Genomic DNA, 7,976 nt, shown 5'->3' with positions numbered 1-7,976 from the left:
TTATCACATTTACATCCCACTTTTTTCCCTCCAAGAGAATCAAGGTGATGTACATAATCCTCCTCCTCTCCATTTTAGCATCACAATAACAACCCTGTGTGGTAGGTTGAGCTGAAAGTCTGTGACTGGCCCAAAGTCACCAGTGAATCTTCATGTGGAAAAAGGGACAAGAACCCAAATTGCCCAACTCCCAGCCTAAAACCTTCACTGCTACACCACAGATTTACATGGCAGTTTTTTCTGAATTTCCCAATGAACTCAATAGTAGAGAATTTAATTACACCATTCTTTGACCTCATGTATCTTTACATCTTTGAAGTGGGGTGTCTTTCGATGAGGTGTACATTTCATCACCGAAGCCACACTTTTGCCACACATCCCTTTTTGGAAATTCCACTAGCAGACACTTCACTATATGGGAGGGGGGCTTTGCCCCATCCAAACCATTCCAACTGGTGGATCTTTTGGTTAGAAATGTAGTGCAAGTCTATTAATTCTGTGTTCTCTTTTTTTCCAGGGAAAAAGTGAAGAAACTGTGTTCATGGACAGAATTTTATTTTGTTTATCTTTTATTCCAAAGATGACAGCAGAAAATACCAACTATACTTTAGGACAAGAACCTTTGGCTTGGCTAACTTACATTTTGGAAGATTATCCAAACTATCTAGCATATCCATTGATAATGTCAGTGATACTGATAATATTGTACTATCCTTTTGTTTTAACGTTTTCTGGAATGTATATTGGTAGTGCACTAGATGCCATCAGTAAAATAATTTATAACTTAGCAGAAGATATTACTAATGAAAAATGGGACAAGACAAAGCAAAGATTTGCATTTCTGTCGGAAATTGCAGGAAAGATTTTGCATGGTAAGCATGATTTTCTTGCTTAAGATCTACAGAGATGAATTTCAAATAGTTCTTCTGGTGCAGTATCTCTTCATTTTAGAGGGGGAATCCCACTATCCTCTTAGTTTGTTGCAATGGTCCATTGAATGCGATTTCATCATGAGCTGAGAACGTTATGTAACCCAACCTCAGTTGAACATTATGATGAAGAACTGAATTTAAGCAAGGCAAACACTGTTCATTCTATCTTGAACACAACCATCACCCTTGTTAGGTGGGGAGCCAAATAGTTACAAAAGCTATAAAAATCATAGGAAAACATAGAAGAAAGCTTTCTGAATGGTGGATTCACATTACACCTAGGCAGAGATACAAAATTTGCATAGCACCTAACTACGTTCTATCTTTCACTTTTTCCTAGAATTAAGTACTGTGAAAGGTTATCAGATTTTCTTTTCATACTGCAGGAAAAACCAAATTTCCATAACACTTTTGAGTCACTGAAAGGGTTTTTGGTTATTTTTTTATGTTGCTGTTGTTCCTAACTTTCATTCTTTAAATGGAGCTACCATGGATATGTTGCAGTCATTGACATCTCACAAATAAAAATGAGAGGAAATAAAAATACTCTGAAGTGTGGCATTGTGCCCCTGAGCCCCATCTGGCCTGTCACTGGATCTAGTTGAAATGTATCAGTTCACAATAACTCACCAAACAGCTACATGGCACAGAAGTGGGAGCCCAATTCTGAAAGGAAACAGGGAGTTTCAGGAAAGCAACTTGGTGTGCCATTTCCCAGCAGAATCAGGCTCCTGACACTCTGCCAAAGAGCTGTCTGTTGAGCTATTTCCCAGCAGGATTGCTGGGTGCATGAGAGCGGCCTGAAATTTCTCCCCAATGACCCTAACCAAGATTGCTAATAGTGGTTATGATCGCCACGGCAGGGCGAGGTTAAAACTAGGGGTGTGCACGGACCCCCTGCTCCGCTTCTCTTCCAGATCCACGATTTGCAGATCGGGCCACTTCGCTCCACCCCCGCTCCGCCTATGCCCGCTCCGCTCTGCTGCGGAGCTCCGGATCCAGATCGGAGCTCCGTTTTCCCCTCCATGGGCTTGCATTAAGCTAAAAAAGTATACAACTTTTTTTCTTTGAAAGTTAGAAACCTCACGTTTGGCACCATGACACCTCATGGAGGTATACACACACACACCAAGACTCAAGGCAATCCCATCATCCCCTGAATTTTGGGGAATTTATGAAAATCCAACACCCCATTCACACCCCTTTCGATAGCTCCGTCAATTTGCACGTTAAAAACCTCAAACTCGCCACCATGATAGCTTATCCTGGGATGCACACGCATGCCCAGATTCAAGGCAATCCCATCATCCCCTGATTTTTGGAGAATTTATGAAAATCCAACACCCCATTCACACCCCTTTCGATAGCTCCGTCAATTTGCACGTTAGAAACTAGGGGTGTGCACAGACCCCCCGCTCCGCTTCACTTGCAGATCCGCCATTTTCCGGATCGGGCCGCTCCGCCCCGCCCCCGCTCCGCTCACTTCCGCTCCGCTCCGCCCGGAGCTCCGGATCCGGATCCGGAGCTCCGTTTCCCCCCCCCATAGGGTTGCATTGAAAGCTAAAAAAGTAAACAACTTTTTTTTGGTTCAAGTTAGAAACCTCATGTTTGGCACCATGACACCTCATGGGGGTATACACATGCACGCCAAGTTTCAAGGGAATCCCATCATCCCCTGATTTTTGGCGAATTTATGAAAATTGGCACCCCATTCAGACTCCTTGGGATAGCTCCGTCAATTTGCATGTTAGAAACCTCAAACTTGGCACCAGGACAGCTTATCTATGTGTCCACACGCACGCCAAGTTGCAAGCAAATCCCATCATCCCCTGATTTTTGGCGCGGCTCTAACCTCTAATGCACCACCCATCACACCCCTTTCGATAGCTCCGTCAATTTGCACGTTAGAAAGCTCAAACTTGGCACCATGATAGCTTATCCATGTGTCCACATGGACGCCAAGTTTCAAGGCAATCCCATCATCCCCTGATTTTTGGGGAATTTTTGAAAATCGGGCACCCCATTCACACCCCTTGGGATAGCTCCGTCAATTTGCATGTTAGAAACCTCAAACTCGGCACTATGACAGCTTATCCATGTGTCCACATGGACACCCAGACTCAAGGCAATCCCATCATCCCCTGATTTTTGGCGCGGCTTAACTCACCCCAAATTGTCCCATTCTACAACTATGTCAATTTGCACGTTAGAAACCTCAAACTCAGCACCATGATAGCTTATCCACGTGTCCACATGGATGCCAAGTTTCAAGGCAATACCATCATCCCCTGATTTTTGGGGAATTTATGAAAATCGGGCACCCCATTCAGACCCCTTGGGATAGCTCCGTCAATTTGCATGTTAGAAACCTCAAACTCGGCACCAGGACAGCTTATCCATGTGTCCACATGGACGCCCAGACTCAAGGCAATCCCATCATCCCCTGATTTTTGGCGCGGCTTAAACTTTTTAACTCACCCCAAATCAAGTCCCATTCTACAACTACGTCAATTTGCAGGTTAGAAACCTATCCTTTGGTCCCATGACAGCTTTCCCATGTGTCCCCATGGACACCAAGTTTCAAGGCAATCCCATCATCCCCTGATGTTAGGGGAAGTTTTGAAAATCGGGCACTCCAGTATGTCAGGGATTTAAAGTTGCAATGCAGACAACTCAATGGGGCCAGTTCCAAGGAAATCCCAACATGCCACGAGATAACCCTAAATCTTCTGGCACATTTGAAAAAGGGATTATTGAACTTGATAAAGTCTAAGTGAGCACAGGAAGGACTTCTCCCCTGAGCCAAAGCAAGACACATACACCATCCCTGCAAGGCGGAAGGGGAGAAGGGAGGGAAGGCAGGCAGGCAGGCAGGCAAGCAGCATGCATTGTAGTGCCGCAAGGATGGCTTGAGCACTAACGCATAGCAAACCAACCTGTAAATGGGCGCAAGGAGGAAGTGAAGCAAAGATGGCTGGTTGTTTCTTTCTAAGCCACCAGTTACGCATTGAGGGGCACAGAGGAGGACGACTGGGAGCAAGCATGCCGGAGGGTGCTGGGCATGAACCGCAAAGCCCATCTCCCAGGCACCAAGCGGGCAGAGAGGCAGGCAGAGCAGGCGAGGAGTCAGTCCTGGCAGATGCCCCACCACAGCAGCACCCCGGGGGAGGCGGGCAGACAGGCAGGGAGGCATGGGTTGGCGGGCCCAGAAAAGCTGGTACCTTGCACAAGTAAGCCATAGATCTGCGGGGGAGTCAGTCCCAGCAGATCCAGCTACCTCACAAGGACGGCTCCCAGGCAGGCGGGCAGGCGCATCCACTGTAGTGGCTGTGCTCAACTCGGCGCACTACAAGACGAGTTGAAGTGAGAGCTCACTTCTCAGGAAACTTAAACTGTCCGTACGCACGAAGTGGCTGTGCTACGGGAGATCGGTCGACTGCTGGAGCTTAGCTTTTTCTCTGAGGGGAAGTCCATGAGTTGAAGTGACAGCTTGCTTCTCAAAGAGAGGGTTACAGCGGAAGAGGGGTGGGACGAGACCGGGGAGAGAAGCTGGACCAGCTTCTGCTACTAATCCTCACCCACATCCTGGAGGACCACAGCATCCAACACAAAGTGGCTGTGGTGAAGTCAATGGCTGTCATGAGTTGAAGTGAGAGCTCACTTCTCAGATAACTTTGCTCCATATGAGACTGGGGAGAGAAGCTCGACCAGCTGCTGCGACTAATCCTCCTCACCCACATCCTGGAGGAACACAGCATCCAACACGAAGTGGCTGTGGTGAAGTCAATGGCTGTCATGAGTCGAAGTGAGAGCTCACTTCTCAGATACCTTTAATTGCAAGACTGGGGAGAGACGCTCGACCAGCTGCTGCTACGAACTCCACTTCAGGGAAAGGACAACATGAGGAACAGCTAACTGGTGAAGTCAATGGCTGTCATGAGTCGAAGTGAGAGCTCACTTCTCAGGAAACTTAAACTGTCCCTATGCACTAAGTGGCTGTGCTACGGGAGTTCGGTGGACTGTTGGAATACCAGCCGCAATTGGGGAAGTCCATGAGTTGAAGTGACAGCTTGCTTCTCAAAAAATCACCAGACTGGATCACGAATAGTGCATCTGATCCCTGAGCTCTCCAAAGGGCAACCCGTGGACTGCTGGAGTTAACCTCCCTCAATTGGGGAGTGACGGGCAGGCGGGCATGGGCAGGCAGGCAGGCATGGGCCGGTGGGCACAAAGGAGCTGGTACCTTGCACAGGTATGCCATAGATCTCTGGGGGAGTGAGTCCCGCAGATCCAGCTACCTCACAAGGACGGCTCCCGGGCAGGCGGGCATGGGCAGGCAGGCAGGCAGGCGAGCAGGCAGGCAGGCTAGGGCCGGTGGGCACAAAGGAGCTGGTACCTTGCACAGGTATGCCATAGATCTCTGGGGGAGTGAGTCCCAGCAGATCCAGCTACCTCACAAGGACAGCTCCCGGGCAGGCGGGCATGGGCAGGCAGGCAGGCAGGCAGGCAGGCGAGCAGGCAGGCAGGCTTGGGCCGGTGGGCACAAAGGAGCTGGTACCTTGCACAGGTATGCCATAGATCTCTGGGGGAGTGAGTCCCAGCAGATCCAGCTACCTCACAAGGACGGCTCCCGGGCAGGCGGGCATGGGCAGGCAGGCAGGCAGGCGAGCAGGCAGGCAGGCAGGCAGGCTTGGGCCGGTGGGCACAAAGGAGCTGGTACCTTGCACAGGTATGCCATAGATCTCTGGGGGAGTGAGTCCCAGCAGATCCAGCTACCTCACAAGGACGGCTCCCGGGCAGGCGGGCATGGGCAGGCAGGCAGGCGAGCAGGCAGGCAGGCTTGGGCCGGTGGGCACAAAGGAGCTGGTACCTTGCACAGGTATGCCATAGATCTCTGGGGGAGTGAGTCCCAGCAGATCCAGCTACCTCACAAGGACGGCTCCCGGGCAGGCGGGCATGGGCAGGCAGGCAGGCGGGCAGGCAGGCAGGCGGGCAAAAAGGAGCTACTAGTTATTGAAGCAGTTACTTTGAGTATGGAAGATTTGTGTGCATGCTTGGAGGATTAACGTTGCTGCTGAGCCCTCCAAAGGGCGACCCGTGAACTGCTGGACTTTACCTTCCTCAATTGGGGAAGTGAATGATGAGTTTAAGTGAAAGCTTGCTTCTCAAAGAGGGGTTACAGCAGAAGGGGAAGAGGAAGAGGGGTTGGATGAGACTGAGGAGAGAGAGAGAAGAGAGCATCCACTGTAGTGGCTTTGCTAGTGGCTGTGCTACGGGCGATCGGTGGACTGCTGGAGTACCTCCCGCACATAGGGGAAGTGAATGAGTTTCAGTGAAAGGTTGCTTCTCAAAATCAGCACACAGATCAAGGACTCCATTTGATCCCCGAGCTATCCAAAGGGCGACCCGTGGACTGCTGGAGTTTTCCTCCGGTTCCCGGTGGCTGGGATGGGTCTCGGCTTCTCAAAGCCATGGCACTGCTGCATATGCACTGCAGCTTCTCGTAAGAGAGCTGTCCCACGGACAAACGGTGCATTACTGGAGCTTAGCTTTTTCTCAAAGGGGAAGTCAATGAGTTGAAGTGAAAGGTTGCTTCGGAAGTCTATGGCTTTCATGAGTTTCAGTGACAGCTTGCTTTTCAAAGAGGGCGTTACAGCGGAAGAGGGGTGGGACAACACTGGGGAGAGAAGCTGGACCAGCTTCTGCGACTAATCCTCACCCACATCCTGGAGGACCACAGCATCCCACACAAAGTGGCTGTGGTGAAGTCAATGGCTGTCATGAGTTAAAGTGAGAGCTCACTTCTCAGGAAACTTAAACTGTCTGTACGCACTAAGTGGCTGTGCTACGGGAGATCGGTGGACTGCTGGAGTACCTCCCTCAATTGGGGAAGTCCATGAGTTGAAGTGAAAAGTTGCCTCTCAAAATCAGCAGACTGGTCGAGTAGTCCACTTGATCCCTGAGCTTTCCAAAGGGCGACCCGTGGACTGCTGGAGTTTAACCTCCCTCACCCTCAATTGGGGAAGTGAATGAGTTCAAGTGAAAGGTTGCTTCTCAAAGGCGAGGACTCGCCTGTTTCATTTTCGCAGCGAGACAGGCAGCTGCAGTAACACTCACAACCACACACACAATGACAGCTTTTGCACAGAGGCTCATGAGTTCAAGGGACAGCTTGCTTCTCAAAACCATACTTCTGGATCAGGGAGTACGTCTTCCACTCCAAGCCAAGGGCACTCCAAAGGGCAACCCGTGGACTGCTGGAGAGAGGCAGCCTGGCTAGTGGTGGTGGTGCCAGGCATTGCCTTGCCCCCTGCTTGCACCTCACCTAAACACGTGCAGTCAATCATAGAGTCTTTTGGAACTGGGTGGAAAACTATCCGGATGAGTTGACTAAGCTGTACCGGACGCCACAGAAATGAAATTAACTCAAGTGCGGTGCTTTGCCCTCACAGTCAGTCACACACACACACACACGCACGGTGACAAACTCTGCCTACAGAGACGAATCAAATGATTCAGAGTTGATGTTGTGAACTGTAACACAGCCACTAAATAATAATAATAATAATAATAATAAGAAGAAGAAGAAGAAGAAGAAGAAGAAGAAGAAGAAGAAGAAAAATATAATAAAAATAATAATAAAAAGAAAAAACCTGCCTGCCTGAATTGTAGTGTGCCTGCTAACCAAAGGAGGGGTGAAATTAAAGGGAGGGAAGCCTGCCTGTCACTCCCACGAGGGCTTGAGGGTGGGGTATCCCAGCAGGGGCAGATTGCCCTTCAGAAAGACCAGCTGCTCCACCAAGTCCGGCTCCAAGCGAGAGCCGTGAGGGGTCACTATGTCGCCCGCCATAGAGAACACCCTCTCGCTTGGAACACTGGTGGGTGGGCAGCTGAGTCGATCCATGGCTACCCGCGACAGGTCCGGCCAAATCTGAAAGCGATATGACCAGTAGGCCAGGGGGTCCATGGAGCAGTCCTCCATGGGCTCTGACAGGTAACGCTGCACGGTGGTTGCAGCGTCATCCTGGCCGGTGGCTGGGGAGG

At 50.0% G+C, this 7,976-nt stretch overlaps 1 pseudogene; it reads left to right on the top strand.

Annotated features, from left to right (window-relative positions):
• Positions 1 to 524: 524 nt before the first annotated feature.
• Positions 525 to 7,976, top strand: part of LOC134401626 (DGAT1/2-independent enzyme synthesizing storage lipids-like) — a 66,961-nt pseudogene continuing 59,509 nt past the window's right edge.

The sequence above is a fragment of the Elgaria multicarinata genome, chromosome 7 (assembly GCF_023053635.1).
Source record: "Elgaria multicarinata webbii isolate HBS135686 ecotype San Diego chromosome 7, rElgMul1.1.pri, whole genome shotgun sequence".
NCBI lineage: Eukaryota > Metazoa > Chordata > Lepidosauria > Squamata > Anguidae > Elgaria > Elgaria multicarinata.
This window is presented reverse-complemented; position numbering and strand designations above follow the sequence as displayed.